The sequence below is a fragment of the Cibotium barometz genome, chromosome 37, assembly GCF_041138505.1.
Source record: "Cibotium barometz isolate CiBa-2024 chromosome 37, ASM4113850v1, whole genome shotgun sequence".
In the NCBI taxonomy this organism is placed as follows: domain Eukaryota; kingdom Viridiplantae; phylum Streptophyta; class Polypodiopsida; order Cyatheales; family Cibotiaceae; genus Cibotium; species Cibotium barometz.
This window is the reverse complement of record NC_141082.1, coordinates 21,951,975-21,969,790: the sequence shown is the minus strand read 5'-3', so window position 1 is coordinate 21,969,790 and position 17,816 is coordinate 21,951,975.

Below are 17,816 nucleotides of genomic sequence, written 5' to 3'. Positions count from 1 at the left end.
AGAAGGAATAGAACGTTGGCCTCAAGGAAAACTATTGAGGACGAGAACAGTCATAGCCATATCTATCTGCGAGAAGACGTATAAGATAAAATCACAAAATCTGCACACCATAGACAAGGACGACCGCAAGAGATAAGAGACGTCAATAAGAAAAGAGTCCTCAAAATAGAGAGACGTGGGATGCAAGATTCATTGATAGACGCTTGATGATGAAAAAGCTAGATTGGTCGTTTTGCTAAAAATAGCAAAATAATAAGAGACGCTTGACGAAAAAGCTAGATTTGGCGGTTTGCTAAAGACGCTTGACGAAGACGAAACCTGTGTGCTCACAAAGACGCTTGACGAAGACGAAACCTGTGTGCTCACACAAAGAATCTGTTTGCTTATTCAAGGAACCTGTTTTGCTGTTACAGATGCAGTTTGCCTGAACTGTCATAACTTTTGACTCACAACTCCGTTTGACAAACTTTTTTTTATAGGATTAAGAAACAACTCTAATTACAACAAGTTAAGCTATAAAATCATGTAGACAACACATAATCAAAGAACAATCTTGTAAGACATCAAATTATAATCATGAATTTAACAAGAAGACATAGATGCTTCCCTTATAGATGCTCTGATACCATGTTGAAATGTAGAGAGAAAGAGACGAGACAAGAGACACATCATGTACGCTCCCAAAGACTAATTCATATTGAGGACAAGATACATATATATAGGTGAGACCAAGTTAGGTAGAGTGAGCCATATATAGAGCTCCAACAGCTCCTTTGATCACGATCCGGTGGCTTTGTATAATCCACTGACATGCAATCTTTCACCCATTTAATCTCATTGGTAGTTTTCTATATTTTGCGTTGAACTCTACGGAAGGGTCAACATTGTTTCGCTCTTGTTCGCATGGACCAAGACACTTGACACTTGTTTTAAGATCTCGCGATATATGCCAGTCCATGTTGAAACTCACCTCCTCCGTCAACAAATAATTTCTCACCATCGATTTGTCGGTCTATGGATTATAGGAGATCTGACAAGGAGAAGATCCAAGAAAGAACGTTGTAATTCTCTTTTGTCACCTCGACAGAGCAGCAAGCCACCATGTATCATCCTCCAATTGAACACTGAAAGCAATTGGATTCTCCCTCTTCATTGATCTTATGATGGACATAACGCCTTCATTCATAACCACCAAGCTGACACCGCTCCAGTTTTTGTCTCTTCTTTATCTCGCTTTCGTCCATTTTCAAGCAAAACTGTAAAATTAGATGTTCTGGACAACAATACGATTGTCTTAAATTCTTTGCAACATCAAGTTCAACTGGATTATCTACCTTAGACAATATCTTGCTTCTTGATAGCTTTTGCAACCTCTTTCAACGCAAGGCTCTCCATTGCTCTCATGAGAACGGTCCTTCGTCTGCTTGTAATTCCCTCCACCAGCTCGGATGTTCGTATTAATTGTGCTGGAAGATTGCCTTTGGTTTTCTCTCCACTTGCCGTGTTTGCTAATGCAATCATCCTACAAAATACCAAAACACCATCAAGATTTAACTGCATAAGCTCTACAAATTTATAGAATGAACCAACACACTTACCTCATCGATCTCACCCTCTTTTTCATGTTTCCACTATGACTGTTGTGACTTTAAAAAAAAAACATCTTATTTAATTGAGTTGATTTGCGTGTTTGCATTGTCCATGACTGTTGTGATGGCTGTTCCGTTCTAACAGGAGTCTCCATGGCTAACACAGTACATTTTGTTGCCATTCCATTTTTCAAACTAGCCTCCAAAAGCTTGTTATATGTGGGTGTTGATATTTTGGTGGGTTAACCTTGTTACGTGGGTGTTGATTGCAAATCTATGCGATACGGGCTTTAACAAGCCATCAAATTCAACAAAGAGCTTCTTTTTTGTGAGATTTCATGAAAAAATGAGTAGAAAATATTTTCTCTATTAGAGAGAGAAAATGAGAAAAATGTCTCTTAGAGGGCCCTTTTTGCTACCTCCCCAGCCCCCTAATGTAAGTACCCTTTTCCATGAACAGATGAGTTGTTTGATCAACTCCAAGGGGCAAAGTACTTTACAAAAATCGATTTATGATCCAGATATCATCAAGTGAGAATTCGGGAAGCGGATGTCCAAAAGACTGCATTTCGAACTAAGTTTGGTCTCATGAAGGCATAGCATACTCTTTTGGAAGTTTAGCGTGCATTGTGTAGATTTGCGTGTTTGCATTGTCCATGATTGTTGTGATGGCTATTCCGTCCTAATAGGAGTCTCCATGGCTAATGCAGTAGATTTTGTTGCCATTCCGTTTTTCAAACTAGCCTCCAAAAGTTTGTTATTTTGGTGGGTTAAGCACCCTAGGAAGGTGTTGACTCCACACCTTCCTAGGGTCTTGGGATGAAGACCACCAAAACAATGGAGAGCTTCTCGGTAGTATGACATGCAGAAGCTTCGGGCTCGAATCAGTAACTTCAATGCTTAGAATTCAGCAATCTTTCACGACAAAAATAATGCACAAAACTGAAGTAGATGTGTAAAAAATAGAGAGAGAGAGAGAGAGAGAGAGAGGGAGAGAGAGAGGGAGAAGAGGACACAATATTGGGTCCGGAATACCTGCAGGACTGGAGTTTCCCCTTGACTGTGTATGGTTTGGCCACCCTAAGAAAACCAGCTGGTTGCTAGGCAACCACTGGACTGGCTATTTGGGTTGTCTTATAGTTGGCCAATAGCTTCTCTAGGGCCTAGGGCCCAGTCGGTTGTTGGGTGACTATCCATGGGCCATAGGGCTAGCTGACATCCCCTCCTACCCAAGCCAAGGCTAGTGGGCACATGGGGCCCTCTTGGTCCATTGGTGGGGGTGGTTCTACACATCCCCCGTGAGCACAAAGGCTCTGCCCTGGGGTACAATCCTACATGCACCTACAGATGTCTGGCACTCGGTCATCCAGAGCAGATACATAGATCACCTGACCTCTTTCGAGCCTGTTTGGGTAGTCATACAAAAACCATGTGGGATTGCCCCACACTTAGCTGACTGGCTAGGCAGGGCCGTGGCTTTGTTGGCTACTTGTCCAGGGCCCCTAGGGCTGGTCGCGACAACCTGCCTAGCCCATGCAAGGGTTGGTGGGCACTACTTCAGGCCTTCTTGGCCCCTTGGGGTGGCTCTAAGCTGGCCCGTGCCCAGTGAAAGAGCTTTAGACTCTTCTCTGGGGTAGCCCCATGGGCTGGCCCCATTTTCTACATGCACTACCTAAGCATTATGCTGAGCCCGCTACATTATATCAACGAGCTCAGCCACGAGCTCTTGTTTCTTGAGTGGAATCAATTAGCTAATTTTATTTCCACTCAGTAATGGCCTATGAAAGCTTCATCTGTGCTTTATTCACATCAACTAGACTTGTCCCACCACACATTATTGTGCCGCGATAAAGATCCACAACATATTGCTTCCTTGAAGAGCTATGCGGTAAGCATCGATGTTGTCTTCATATGTGCAGACCAACAGGATTTCATTGACAATCTTTGTGAGTGTCTCAAGTCTGGCCATTGAAGGTGAACCTATGCAAATTAACTGCTTTGATTAAGCATTGATGGATTTTCCCACATAATATACTATGACCAATAAGTTGCACTGCTCTTGCACCTTATGGCTCACAGTCTGATCTCTATCTCTCTCTCTCTCTCTCTCTCTCTCTCTCACACACACACACACACACACACATTCAAATAAGTTCCCATGTATCCATGATGCCATGATGATCTACTCCAATGCTGATGTAAGCCATGATTTTTATGCAAGCTATGCTCTATGGTGGAGGAGTGATGTGCTAAAACAAATGATGGGTTTAGCTTATATGCAAGCAAGAGTATTTGCTATGCCGATAACACATGGGGAGGTTGTAATTCTGGCCGATAGCCAATGGGCATGTGTAGGGAAACCCCTTGGCTGCCCAAGCCCTCCTATGGCATGGAAGCTATCATTTATGGGTTGGCCATGCCATGGCCTGGCCTAAGGCTTACCTAAATGCTCCTAATGCAAACAACTCCCTAACACTCAAGTGACACTAACTGACCATTGTTGACCCTTAGTTGACCTTGTCCATAGTCGAGGTCATTGACTAGGGACATCATAACCACCATATCTTCAACACGACATTGACATCATGGTCTAGACCATATCACCTAGAGAACTATATGGTTTATGAGGTTGTGGAGGACCCATACAAACAAGTCGATAGCATTATCTTGGCCGACCATCCGACAATAGCCCACTCCCTTGGGCTGTGCCGCCGTTAGAGACAACCCCGATGTCGTGCCGTGTTGATTCTCCAAACTCTGATCTCGACCACACAAGGAATGGGACTTCTTACTCAATGGAGAGCCCCATTCAAGGTCTTACTTTGGGAGATGATCAACCCATCTACATCACCTCACCTTCACCACCTTTTCCATCACGATTGCCCTCTCTGACTTTATCAAATTTTGTTTCCAAAGGGGGATACATTCCTTCTACCAGTGTGTCAATGTGGGACCATGGCATCCATCATCTTCTCTCATGGTCCCCTTTTTGGCAACAATTTTCCTAGCTCTAAAAAGGGGGGTTTAATGGGCTTTATTGGTTTTATTTCAAATTTTTTGTGTCTTTGCTACTTGTTGCTGATTGACAGCCTTTAGGCTAGCCGACCAGTAGACCCATAGACTATATATAGTTGTGTCTCATCACTTCACCATTCTACCACTTCTTGACCATATCAAGTACCATCTACTATTGTTGTGCTCCGACCAGCACATACACCATACCTGATTTATTATCATCGCTTGTTAGCCCTAGTACATCAGCGTTTACTATTGGCCACACCTTGGGACAGTAGCTTGCTCTACTACAACATAATACTTAAGCGTTTTACATTTGGTTACACTTCGGGAAGACATCCCTCTCCACCACATAGATCACATCAGTGTTCCATATCTGTTCATGGGATATCAACCCTCTCAATTACGTAAATCACATCCGTGTTACATATATGTTCATGGGACAACAACCCTCTCTGCTATAGTAGAGCATATTAACGTTTTATCTTCAGCTCATGGGACAATAGCCCTCTCTGCTACATAGAGCACTTCAGCATTTTTCCTCAGCTCACACCATCGAGACAACAACCCACTCTCTACTATAGTACATGACATCGTCATTTTATCATTAGTACTCTGTGGGACAACAACCCACTCTCTGCTACATCACACCATCGGGAGGGCACTCTCTACTTATCTTCACCATCAACACCACTGAGGACGGTAGCCCTCTCTGCTCTTCACCACCCCTCAGCAGGTATGGAGCGCCCTTGTCACCAGAGCCTTCACCCTTCAGGTACACAGCACCCTTGACATCAGAGCGTGCACACTTCAGGTCTTGTAGCACCCTTGTCTCACTAGAGCTTGCACCACTACACCACTCGGGGTCGTAGTAATCTCTGCTCTTCATCTACCACCTCAAGTATCGCAACACCCTGCATCACCTCAATTTCCACTCGCACTACTACCTCAGAGTGCCTCTGCATCCACCAACGCAAGCCTTCAACATTGACCACCTCTTGGAGTTCTTTGCCTCACACATCAACATGAGCCTTTGACACCGACCACCTCTTGGAGTGATGCTTAGTTGTCTGAGATGATCCCAAGATCGTAGTAAATTAGCTACAAATATGTCCTCACAAGCCCACAAAAAGTTGTGGATCAATCACTGAACCTGACCAATGTAAGCCCGTTAGAAGGCCCAAGAAGAAGTAATATACCACATGGTGGGCAAGAAGAACCTGGTTTGCCACCACTACCCGGTCGGCGGCTAAGGAAGGCCTTGTTGAACTCCAATATATTAGCTTCTTCCGATTACTCAGAAGAAGAGGGGCTAGCTCTTGTTCCAGGGAGATATCGATGCCCACTTGACATAGGAGAACTAATGCTTTTATTGTCATGTAGGAGGCAATTCTAAGTCAAAGTGTCCCAAGAATGTCAGTAGTGAGTGAGCCATAGGGCTTACTTTAGCTAGTAGTAGCACACGAGTTCTAGCTTCCATAGTCACTAGGTTTGAAGCTCAATAGACTAGGGTCTCAACCTTGGGCGAGGTCAAAAAGCTAAGCACAAGGAGGTCTCATCCGCTATCCATATTGGTGTGCTTCAAAGTTGACTAGCTAGTCCTATGAGTGGAGAATACTATGTGGATAGTAGTTCTTGGACTTTATTCGAGGATGCTAGTAATTCTTAGTTGTTTAAGGCTGGGGGGGCATCTAAATGATTACCTGGTCGCACTTCTTTTGGATTGTGGTAGTACCAAGGATGTCCTTTTTGAACAAGTGGCTTAGAGGAACAAGTTGGAAGCTGTCCTGGGGTTGATAGAAAAGTGTCAGGATTTGTGTCAAACATGGCTCAGGATGTCAAGCACTTAGTTAAGAATGCATTGTAAACATCAAGAAAAATAAACTCACTAGAGATTACATTTTTTTACAAGCTATGGCTTGAACATCCACTCAGGAGGTTCAAAGAAGTATCCTGTAGTCGTAGCACATCGAGGATCATGAGTGTTCATCTACTCATAATGTGGTGTGTGGCACAAAAAATGACCCGTCACACACGTAAACGGCATTGGGGACACAAGTCACAAAAGGGAAGGTTGGAGACAACTAGAGGAGTCCAAAAGTTTTAGTGAGTACCAAGTAGAAGACCTAGAAAAAGAAGATGTAGCAGATGTAGGGATCATGTAGACCCAAGAATCGGCCTCAAAGTCTTGACAAGGAGAAGGATCCGGAATCGCTGATGCCATCATCACTTCCATCAACAAAGGTAAGTAGAAGGGATGTCACGTGCACAACGTCGACATACCGCTTCTTCAAGGACAAATTAAGAATCCCAAGGGATGTCTCTAAACACTTTGTTCTGCCAAAGAAGGTCCATTAGAAGTAGACTCATTTTTGCATAATCCTCTTATGAGAAATGAGTGCAAGGGTCAAGAAGATGGTTGTTATGCAATTCTCTCTTGATGAAAGATCCAACATGTAGGCAAAAGTCTAGGGCATGTGTGTGCTGATCCGGTATGATTTACATGGTCATGCATGCATGTGTGGGAGTAGCCGAGGACTTGCCTAGCTAGGTAGCCAAGCACAGAGCTTGCCCATAAGGCGGCCAAGCACAGAGGAGGTTGTGCATAAGGGACAAGGGTCTTGTAAATCTACAAAAACTATAACAAAGAAAAGCTCATGGAGCATTACTTGGATGGAGGGAAGGTGTATGTATAGACAGGAGGAGAAGTGGTAGGCGGCAGGTGCTAAGATCGATCCTCTGCTTGAGGAAGGTGAGGGCGTCGATGTTAAGAATGTAGATGGCTGCTGCAAATTCGCAGGAGCCATCTGCTTTGGATTTTTTTTTAAATCTCCTATATCGTCATTTATGCGACGTCTGTATATAAGTGATGTTGACTCTAGGCCAAAACAGGTAGAAACCAGATCTTTTATATTTTTGAAGAGGGATTTGATTACAGGGGAAGATACGGGAGATCTTGAGAGGCTGAGGAGGAATCTTACAGTTCTAGTGGTGCCCTCTCAAACCCTATCCAATCATCTAACCAACGTATATCCCAGGGTAATTTTCCTTGACTTTTTCAAAACCTTAGCCTTGAAATTTTCCCTTCATGTGAATGGGGAACAGTCCCCTTTGAGCTTTCTTGATGGGTAAGTTTTTATGAAGATTTTTTACAAACAATAATGGCATTGATGGGGGACAAAACAATGGTATTACTTGCAGATATGCAATAAGCGGTTGATCTCACTTTGTGAATGCTTAGGAATTTATGTCATAGAATAGAACCTTGACAAAAATGACTCCATTATCATGGCTAGAGGATGTATGTGAATGTTTGTATCACACCTAACATAAAGCACTTTGTGGGAAACCAACGATGGTACCTTTCAACTTCCTCTTGTTAGAGGGGGCCATGTTCTCTCACTAGCACACCAATCCCCTCTTCAAGAAGCCTTTCATTATTTAGAGGTGGGGTCATGTGACCTACATTAGCACTTAAAAGTGGTTTGAGCCTTTTCCCTAGCACCCATCAACAATGGGCCCTTTTTCCTTACAAGCACAAACAAAGCAAACTAATCAATAGGGGCAAGAGGGTCTCTCTAGTATAGCACTAGGTTGAGAGGGATTGACCCCCCCAACATTGGTGGTTTGGGAGGGGGACATTGTAGAAGTGTGTTAGCTGAGACCCTCATCAATAGTATGATGCTTCAACTCCTCTATCCTTACATTATTCCCTAGTCAAGCTAACCCTATGTTATGATTCCACTTTTGATTCCAAGGGCAATGAGCTTTTAGTTTACCTCCTTGTCATTGTCATGACAATGGAATTATTGGGAGCCTAGAGAGCTCAACCTTCCGGACAAGGCACGCGTGGGGTTTAGGGGAGCCACAGTGGCCGGGCACATGTGAAGAGCATTTAGCTAATAAAAGAGTGGAGTCCAAGGATAGAGAGTCATGTGTTTTTGGGTGACGTTGGGTGGAGAAAAATGTGAGCTCTCAGCATCCCTTGCTTGGAGAAGATAATCGCATCCCTTGCTTGGAGAAGATAATCGTGCAACTGTGGCTACCCTTATATTGGTATCAGAGCGTAAGGTCCTCAATTGTTGAATGCTACAAATTGTGGAGAAGCTGGCTAGTACAATTAGAGCGCTCACGACTGCGCTCAAACAATTAGAGTTTGCCACAATTGTTGCCCACAGCCACAACAACCAATACTGGCAGGCGTGTCGATTACCACAGTAAATGGACAACACAACATTGAGTGCTGTACACTATGGACAACACAACATTAAGTGCTGTACACTATGGACTACCCAACTTAAAACGTCCATGGACTACCCAACTTAAAACGTCCGCCTTTGGTCAAAAGTCTCGTAAAGGCGCACAGTCTACGTTAAGAGGAGAGGAAGCAGTATCACAGTCTATGTTAAGAGGAGAGGAAGCAGTATCATGTTTGTAACCCGTTGACGCCGCCGCCTAGGCCCTGGTTCACCCAGCAAATGCTGACAACAGACTGTTGGTGCGGTAAAGGACATGACCAGCATTATTAGTCCACCTCCTAATACGAGGGCTAAGATTGTACACTCACAGACAAGAAGTTCGTGCAGAGCTTGTGGGCTGCCGAAGAGCGGACTTCCACAGGGTGGCGTTGCAGCTTGACGTTTAGAGATTTATAATTCAAACAAAAAAAAGAGAGAAAGAAAATCAAATAGCCTTACAAAGTTTTATACCTTTCTACCCAAGAGGCTGTTCCCACGGTGGACTATTCAAGTGGAAATTTCAAGCTTTCTTGCAAAGATCGGGAGGTGCTTTGCAATGACAATTCTCAGATTTTCATATCCATCAACGATTTCACTTTGAGCTAACAATCCGGTTGATTTCCAAGAGCTTGGACTTGAGGTTGGTGCTTGTGTTTATTCTCTTACATCACGTTTAGAGGGTCCATATAGAATCTAAACCCTAATGAGTCCGTAAGTGGAGATCCTAGTCATTTTTCAAACACAAAAAAGGCAGTGGCCGATCCTAATGTCACGATGACCAACGACGATCTTCTTATTGATAATTTGGTAAGCACTAAATAGTTTAAGGTTATAGAGTCCCATACTTTGGACATTGAGCCCAAGTACGATAAGATACTCCTCTTTCTTTAGGAGTTAAAGGATAATATGCAAGCTTCTACCACCGTAAGTACTTCAATGGGAGGGATGCCAGTGGCTTCCGCCCAAGGGGACAATATGAATGTCGATACATCTCACTCTACAGATGCTACTATTATTCTAAAAGATCTGTAACCTCCTACTTTTAATGCGGAGGAGAAGGAACGCAATAAGGATGTGGTCAACACTTTTTTACAAAATTGGCATGATTTGCATCGATTCTGTCAAACTACAGAGGAGATATGCACGCTTGAAGCGAGCTTAACTCTAGGATGTAAAGCATACAAGTGGTGGGGGATGAGCTTGGAGCCGAAAAGAAGTCTAAAGGACCATAAAAATTTCTGGAAGCATGAAGATTTTGAAAGAGTTAATTTTTTTTAATGTTTTCACTGCATGGAAAAGGGTCATAGTAAACTACAGTGTCCTAAGCTAAAAGAAAATGAGAAGAATCAGCATCATGATCAAAGTAAAGAAAAGCAAGTGCACAATATTCAAGTGCTCCCGCTAGAGACTTCTCGTAGGTTTAAAGAGGTTCAAGTTTATCATGCTGATTCTACTCATGCCTGTTGTGTCACGTCATCGATATGGGTACCAACATTTAGACCACATGAGTTGGTTAGAATGTATGGTCATACTAAAGGTCATAAGGTACAAGTTATGATTGATGATAGTACAACACACAATTTCTTGAACTATACTTTAGTCAGGAAATTAAAGTTGCCACAAAGTCCAAGTGATCATAAGTATGTGGTTTCTTTGATTAATGGCTATGATAAAGATGTGTGGGATACAATAGTTTATGATGTCCCATTAGTCATTCAAGGTCATGAGATGCATTTGGATTTTCAAATTATGCATATCACTCGAGCGGATGTTATTCTCGGTCTCGTGAGTGGTTATATAACATTGGTCCATCTTTGTCTAGAAGTTTTTTACATAATTCTTTTGAGTTTGAAGTAGATGGTACTAAGAAAGTGTGCTTGCAAGGTGAACATGTTGTACCCTCCTCACCTCTTATATGTTTTATGGAGTTAATCTCCTTGTACAAGCTAATGAAGTAGAAAACATCTGTTTGTGCTACATGATTATTGATGATGTCATTTTCTTTTCTGCATGTGTTTGTGCTACATGATTCTTGATGATGTCATTTTCTTTTCTGCATGTGAAAACATAAGTGGTTTAAGTGAGCACAGTGTTTACATGACTTCTTTTCAATCAAAGCATATTAACAATAAAAAAGTTAATGAATCCCTAAAGCAATTATCAACAATTGAAAGATGTGTTTCCAAATGAATTACCAGAACGATTACCTCATGTCCGCAATGTTGAGCATCCAATAGAAGTAGTACCTGGCTCAAAGCCTCAAAGCCACTAAGTAAGCCTCCTTATTGGGTTGGTTTTAAGGAAGCACAAGAAGTCGAACGACACTTAAAGGAATACCTTAAAAGTGGATTCATTCGACCAAGCACTTCGCCTTGGGCTTCAACAATTCTATTGGTGAAGAAAAAAGAGGGGTCTATACGACTATGTGTAGACTACTGTATTTTGAATCAAATCATGATTAAGAACATTAGGGGGCTGGGAAGGTGGCAAAAAGGCCCCTTCTTAGAGAGAGAAAAGAAACTCCCCAACCAATCACACAGAGCCGGAATTGGGTACCCAGGGACTCTGCCTGTCTCATGTTTGCATAATCCTCTTATGAGAAATGATTGTGCAAGGGTCAAGAAGATGGTTGTTATGCAATTCTCTCTTGATGAAAGATCCAACATGTAGGCAAAAGTCTAGGGCATGTGTGTGCTGATCCGGTATTATCTACATGGTCATGCATGCATGTGTGGGAGTAGCCGAGGACTTGCCTAGCTAGGTAGCCAAGCATAGAGCTTGCCCATAAGGCGGCCAAGCACAGAGGAGGTTGTGCATAAGGGACAAGGGTCTTGTAAATCTACAAAAATTATAACAAAGAAAAGCTCATGGAGCATTACTTGGATGGAGGGAAGGTGTAGACAAGAGGAGAAGTGGTAGGCGGCAGGCGCGCTGAGATCGATCCTCTGCTTGAAGAAGGTGAGGGCATCGATGTTAAGAATGTAGATGGCTGCTGCAAATTCGCAGGAGCCATCTGCTTTGGTTTTTTTTTTAAAATTTCCTATACCGTCATTTATGCGACGTGTGTATAAGTGATGTTGACTAAGCTACGCTTTCCAGTATGCAAGCATCACTGTCAACGTCGTTTAATTGACACATAAATAATTGTTTAATTGACACATAAATAATCGTCGCTTAACATCCAATGCAACATAGGTTTGAGACGGTGCATTAGCACATTCCAAACTCATCGCTTAAGCAACATTTGTCATCATTTAAGCAGTGTTTGTCATCGTTTAAGCGATGTGTTTGGAAAAACCCTTCATTTTGGCCCCATCGCCAAGGGGGGGTTTGTTCTCTTGTGACATCCCACTGCCCCCTCTGTGCACCAGATTCCCAGATGGTAGCAGCGGAAGTAGCTTCCTCTTACATGGGGCAGGGTTTCTCACTTGGGGCCTCGCCCTCAAATGTCCGGGCACGAGACTAAGCTAGTGGTCATTCCGACTAAGCTAGTGGTCATTCCGAAAACCGAAACTGGGTAAATTTTCCATGCCCAGAAAACGGGGACGATTCCATCATTTTTTATTTTCTTAACAAATTTTTCTAACAAGGTCAAGATACTGAAATAACCTTCATCTGATTAAACCAGATAGAAGGGAAACTATTACAGACTTAACTTGAATGAATCGAATCAGGCGCAGCCATTGATCTATTCATTACAGAAGTCTTCAAGCTTTTATTTAACTACTCGAGTTCTAAGCGTATTCTTATTAATCAATTTTATTATTAAAACTCTACAGATTCCAGCCTATTCGGCCCATGGGTTACAACCACTGGAATTGGTAGAACCAGACAAGTACTTACCCACCCATAATTGAATACCTTTCTTAACTTTTGCTTTAGCATACAGATACGCACACACTCCTCTTTAAACTTTAACTTATAAAACAATCCATTGACAAACAATTATTGGTTACAAATGTCACAACTCAAAATTTCCATTCAATCCTTGTTTCTCACAAAACACTATCACTCTGGACTCTCCGTTGAGACCAACAGGTTTGCAACGAGATCCAGTAACAGATTATAATAATTTTCTCGTCATCATACATATATATATCTTTCATGACATACGCATGGGTGTCCTAAGCACCGTGAGCCCGTGCATCGCCTGGTCAGAATCCTCTAGGATCCTCCTTAAGTGTCCTGGCACTTCACTCAGGGACCGCTTCGTCGGCCCTCGCCCAACATACTACCGGAAGCACACCATTTTTCACCATACCCAGGCTGGTCAAAACCTAGTTTTTGCCACGTGAGCCGTCCTTTAAACACTCCCCGCCGGCTGTTGCAACCGAACTTCCCTTAGAAAAACACATATACCAAATGCTCCCTCAAGCATTTTGGCGTAAGAAAATAGGGTTTCTATGCAAGTTTTCAGTTTTGATTTTCTTTTGAATACACTGAGTATATCTTAAATCCGTATCCCAATACTTCTAGATCACAAGTCTAGATTCCCAAGCAGAATTCCTCGAATTCTGTAATCTTGATCCTCAGATCAAAATCAAAGGTCTCAACTTAGTTTCAGATTCGGTGGGTGATTTGAGTGTAGATTACTGAACTGGTCACATCGTCTTTTCTTGAAACTGATGAAGGAGATTAAGTCTTGGTCATAGTCTGATTCAGGGTTCGAGTCTGGAAAGATTCTCCCTGAACTATCTTTCTCAAAGGGTAATATTTTAATTACTACTTTACAGAATTTCATTCATTGAGTATTTTGCTTAGCTGAATTTAAAACTAATCATGTATTCCTATGAGGAATAAATTAATCATTTATCTAAAACTCTAACTTTGATAGTTTTTCTTAATTTTCTCATTACCATCCTAGAGAATATGAAACGGTAGAATTTTCTCCCACAGAGTATTTACTTATTGATTTACCAATATTCATGGTATTTAAACGATTAAAGAGAACTCTTATTTTGATATAAGAAAAATTCTGTATGCATCTATTTATGCATAAAATCCAACTTCTATGGAAATAACACTTTTATATAAAAGAAAATCCTTTTATGCATCTATTTATGCCAAAAAAATCAACTTTGATGAAACCAACACTTTTATAATAATTAAAATTCTTTTATGCATCTATTTATGCATAAAAATCCATTCTGATGAAAGTAACAATTTTATAATTAAAAAAAATCTTTTATGCATCATTTTATGCATAAAAATCAATATTGATGAAAGTAACACTTTTATAATAAAAAAAATTCTTTTATGCATCATTTCATGCATAAAGATCAATATTGATGAAAGTAACACTTTTATAATAATTTTTTTTATGCATCATTTTATGCATAAAAATCAATATTGATGAAAGTAACACTTTTATAATAAAAAAAATTCTTTTATGTATCATTTTATGCATAAAGATTAATATTGATGAAAGTAACACTTTTAAAAAAATTTATTTCCAATATACATCTTTTTATGCATAGAATTTAAATCTAATGAAAATCACTCTTTTATAATTTTAAAAAAATAACCAATACGCAACTTTCTATGCGTAGAATTTAAATCTAATGAAAACCACTCTTTTATATAATAAAAAAATAACCAATATGCATCTTTCTATGCATAGAATTTAATTTTAATGAAAATCACTCTTTTATAATAAAAAAAAACCAATATGCATCTTCCTATGCATAGAATTTAAATCTAATGAAAATAACACTTTTATAATAAAAATATTTCTACTATGCATTTTTCTATTCCTAGAATGAAAATAACACTTTTAGAATACACAATTAGTGGGGATTAGTCATTTTGAATAATAAAAGATAAAACCTATTTCACAAAATTTAAGAAAATTTTGCCATAATCTCCTTTGTATGGCTAACCGTTTTTCAATTTTTCCTATCCTTAAATTACTTAAAAATTATTCCCAAATGGTTTAAAGCACTCTAAACTAATCAAATTCCACTTTTAAAAGAGAAACAATATGAAAAGTTTAATTCTAACAATTTGATTACTTATCTAGGATAAAGAAGGGCTCATTTTAAGAAGGAAGAGAGGGGGAAAGCCTTTCGAACAAGGCATAGCATCATTTTATCATTTTAAAGATAACAAAATTTAGAAAACCATTAATATAATAAAGAAAAAGTAGGATTTCTAACTTACATGAATTTCTAAGAGCTTTCCTTTGGCTTGATGGTTTAAGGGATCTACTCTTGTTTGCAACAAGAGTGGCCACCAATTCTTTAGAAGAGGGAATGGTAAAAAACTAATGAATTATTAATAAATTCTTTGTTTTTGGCTCTGGGGAGGAGTAGAGTAATAGTGCATAAAACACTATTAAGCTTCAACAAAGGGGGAGGTTTCTATTTATAGGAAAGAGTGAGCTTCTAACAAGCAAACTGATTCTAGAATTTTCCAGATCACTTTGGTCAATTTTGACCATTTTTGGGTCAGTTTAGCTTACTTTTTGAAACTAGACTTGAATTAGGAGAGAGGAGAGATGAAATATGTCAATATTTGAGAATTTAAAAATCCACACGTGAAATAGGCACCTCCTTCACGAGGGGGAATCCCCACTCTGAGGTGTCAAAAATTTATTTTTTTAGTATTTCCTTTGGTCCTTAGTCCACTCTTCATCTTATGTGAGTATTTACTCATTTTTGGGGGGATTCTCTTTATTTCCTGGTAATGTCTTCTCTCTCCAATATACTCTACATGAGGTCTTTTTGTCTCCCCCATGTCTGCATCTCCCCATGCCTAATATTTTAAGGGGCATAGAGGGGAGGGCGGTAGGAGACAAGATCCTTACTTTGATGACTTTTCCCCTCTCCTATGGTGGAAATGACTTGGCCTGCTATTTGGTGACAGCAGCAGCAGGCAGCACCTCCACCATGCTACTCTAACTATATCTATGGTTTCCCATAAAAGAATGTTGCATTTTGAATTTTTAGACCAGTATATCTTTCTTTCAGATCCCATCCCAACCTCAACTATTAGCTCAATGCTTCCAAGTTAGATGACCTTGAACATTCAACAACTCATAAGCTATGAGCTTTATGATATTTCATAGTCTTTCCTCTTAAACACTTAACGGCTCATAAACTATGAGCTTTATAATATGTCAAAGTCCTGCCCTCTTGAAAGAAGCGCTGTGAGCAGTTTAGTAATCTACACTCAAATCACCCACCGAATCTGAAACTAAGTTGAGACCTTTGATTTTGATATGAGGATCAAGATTACAGAATTCGAGGAATTCTGCTTAGGAATCCAGACCTGTGATCTAGAAGTATTGGGATGATACGGATTTAAGATATACTCAGTGTATTCAAAAGAAAATCAAAAGTGAAAACTTGCATAGAAACCCTGTTTTCTTAAAGGACTATCTTACGCCAGAATGCTGGAGGGAGTATTTGGTATACGTGTTTTTCTACAGCTAGCAGGGAGTGTTCAAAGGATGTAGGGCTGACGAAGCGGTCCCTGAGTGAAGTGCGAGGGCACCTAAGGAGGATCCTGGAGGGTTTCAACCAGGCGATGCACGGGCTCGCGGTGCTTAGGACACCCATGCGTATGTCGTGGAAGATATATATATGTATGATGACGAGAAAATTATTGTAATTTGTTACTGGATCTCGTTGCTGACCTGCTGGTCTCAACGGAGAGTCCAGAGTGATACTGTTTTGTGAGAAACAAGGATTGAATGGAAATTTTGAGTTATGACATTTCTAACCAATAATTGTTTGTTATCAATGGATTGTATTATAAGTTAAAGTTTAAAGAGGAGTGTGCATATCTGTATTCTAAAGCAAAAGTTAAGAAAGGCATTCAATTTTGGGTGGGTGAGTACTTGTCTGGTTCTACGAATTCCAATGGTTGGGGGGTGGCTAACCCATGGGCCGAATAGGCTAAAGTCTGTAGAGTTTTAATAATAAAATTGAATAATAGGAATATGCTTAGAACTCGAGTAGTTAAATAAAAGCCTGAAGCCTTCTCTACTTAATAGATCAACGGCTGTGCTAGATTTAATTAGGAAAAAAACGTTGATTCATTCAAGTTAAGTCTGTAATAGTTTCCCTTCTATCTGGTTTAATGAGATGAAGGTTAGTTCAGTATCTTGACCTCGTTATAAAAATTCGTTAAGAAAATAAAAAATGGTGGAATCTTCCCTGTTTTTCGAGCATGGTAAATTTTCTCAGTTTCGGTTTTCGGAATGACCACCAGCTTAGTCTCGTGCCCGAACATTCGAGGGCGAGGTCCCGAGTGAGAAACCCTGCCCCACGCAAGAGGAAGCTACTTCCGCTGCTACCATCTGGGAATCCGGTGCGCATGTTGCATAAAAGATTTTTTTTTATAAAAGTGTTACTTTCATCAATATTGATCTTTATGAATAAAATGATGCATAAAAGAATTTCTAAATTTTAAAAGTGTTACTTTCATCAATATTGATTTTTATGCATAAAATGATGCATAAGAGATTTTTTTTAAATTATAAAAGTGTTACTTTCATCAAAATGGATTTTTATGCATAAATAGATGCATAAAAGAATTTTAATTATTATAAAAGTGTTGGTTTCATCAAAATTGATTTTTTTGCATAAATAGATGCATAAAAGTATTTTCTTTTATATAAAAGTGTTATTTCCATAGAAGTTGGATTTTATGCATAAATAGATGCATACAAAATTTTTTTATATCAAAATAAAAGTTCTCTTTAATCCTATGTTTAAATCCCATGAATATTGGTAAATGAATAAGTAAATACTCTGTGAGAGAAAATTCTACCGTTTCATATTCTCTAGGATGGTAATGAGAAAATTCAGAAAAACTATCGAAGTCGGAATTTTAGATAAATGATTAATTTATTCCTCATAGGAATACGTGATTAGTTTTAGATTCAGTTAAGCAAAATACTCAATGAATGAAATTCAGTAAAGTAGTAATTGAAATATTACCCTTCGAGAAAGATAGTTCAGAGAGAATC